This window comes from Carlito syrichta, unplaced genomic scaffold, assembly GCF_000164805.1.
Source record: "Carlito syrichta isolate Samal-C Ts95f unplaced genomic scaffold, Tarsius_syrichta-2.0.1 Scaffold302126, whole genome shotgun sequence".
In the NCBI taxonomy this organism is placed as follows: domain Eukaryota; kingdom Metazoa; phylum Chordata; class Mammalia; order Primates; family Tarsiidae; genus Carlito; species Carlito syrichta.
Genome location: NW_007246222.1, coordinates 1277420 through 1278797, shown reverse-complemented (window position 1 = coordinate 1278797; position 1378 = coordinate 1277420).

Sequence of the window (1378 nt, the reverse complement as noted above, 5' to 3'; positions counted from 1 at the left end):
TCATTAAAACTTGGATATTATACTTATCACGAGTTCTTTTTTTAAACATTCATTTTAATTTTTTAAAAACATTGCCTTAAGACCTTCTTAATCTTGATCACTGAGTTTCTAGCCTTCCCACAAATTCTGTATCTGAGCCCTGTCTTCATTACAAATAGAGGAAAGATTTTTTAAAAATACCAGAGGTTTGACAGAAATTTTGTTTTCATGGTAGAACCCAAGAGAAAAGCAATACTTACAGAGAGGTAAGGGTACAGTTGACATCTCCATAAATATTGGCAGATAAAGAAAACAGTGAGAAACACACTCTAACAGAAAAGACAAAAAGAAGGTCAATTGGAGACGAAGATTCCAGAGGTACTCGTTGCTCCCTTCTCCATGTAGTCAGCACATTGTGTAGGAAACCTTTTGTGTTCAATTTCCCCAGTGATCTTCCAAGTACATCATGAAGACAATTAAAGCCCGTATTCCAGAACCACAAAGTTTTCAGCGATCGGGCTAAGGTTAATCAGTGTGAATTGAACGAAACAGCTTGTTCAAGTAAAATCGATTGAAATCTTGATGAGCAAAAATGGAAATTTCGGCTGCCAGTGTTTACTTCCCTTTCTGAGGAGCATTGTTGTGTAAAATTTTTAGAAGCACTACCAGGGTCCCATAGAAGCTTCCGTAAGATGTCAAAGGTATTGATTTGGGTAACGACCCAGGATGTTTTCAATGTATCGAACTATACACACAGAGCAATTTAACTTATTTTGATACTTGGTATGATTTTTCTTTTAACCCACGTCTCCCGAATTTTGTGCTTATGTGGATTTCATGTGGGTGTGAATCTATAAAATTGACCTAGATTCTCTCTCAGTAGTAGAATCGATCTCCTTTTCTTCTCCCATGTGCCTTGTAAAACGTATCTGTGAACTGGCCTGATGAGTTGAAAAGAGAACTTCTTCAAAGACCAGAATCATTTGCTAAACGTGCTTCTGCTTTGAACATCAGTGAGTGTACACCTAAGTGTGGGGTGAAAGAGAGAGAATCTTCTTGACCATGATGTTGCTTTAATCTTCGGTACTTTATATTTTTTAGAAAACCCCAGCATCCCTAGAGCATCTTCACGAGGGAGATGATCACCCCATCATTGTCTACGAAAACAAGAAAGGCTTGAGTTTCTGAGAAATGCTCTGTCTAGAGCTCTTGAAGCACAGTGTGCTGTTCTCAGAAGGCTGCCATTTATTGTTTGACATCAAGTCTTCTTAAGGAATTTGTTCACAGGGTCCCCTCTGGAAGAATAACTTGGCAAACAAACTTTGCTACAACTGGGAGGGATTTAGCACCACATTAGTAAATCACAGCCAGTGGGCTCACACTCCCCATTGCCTCCCTG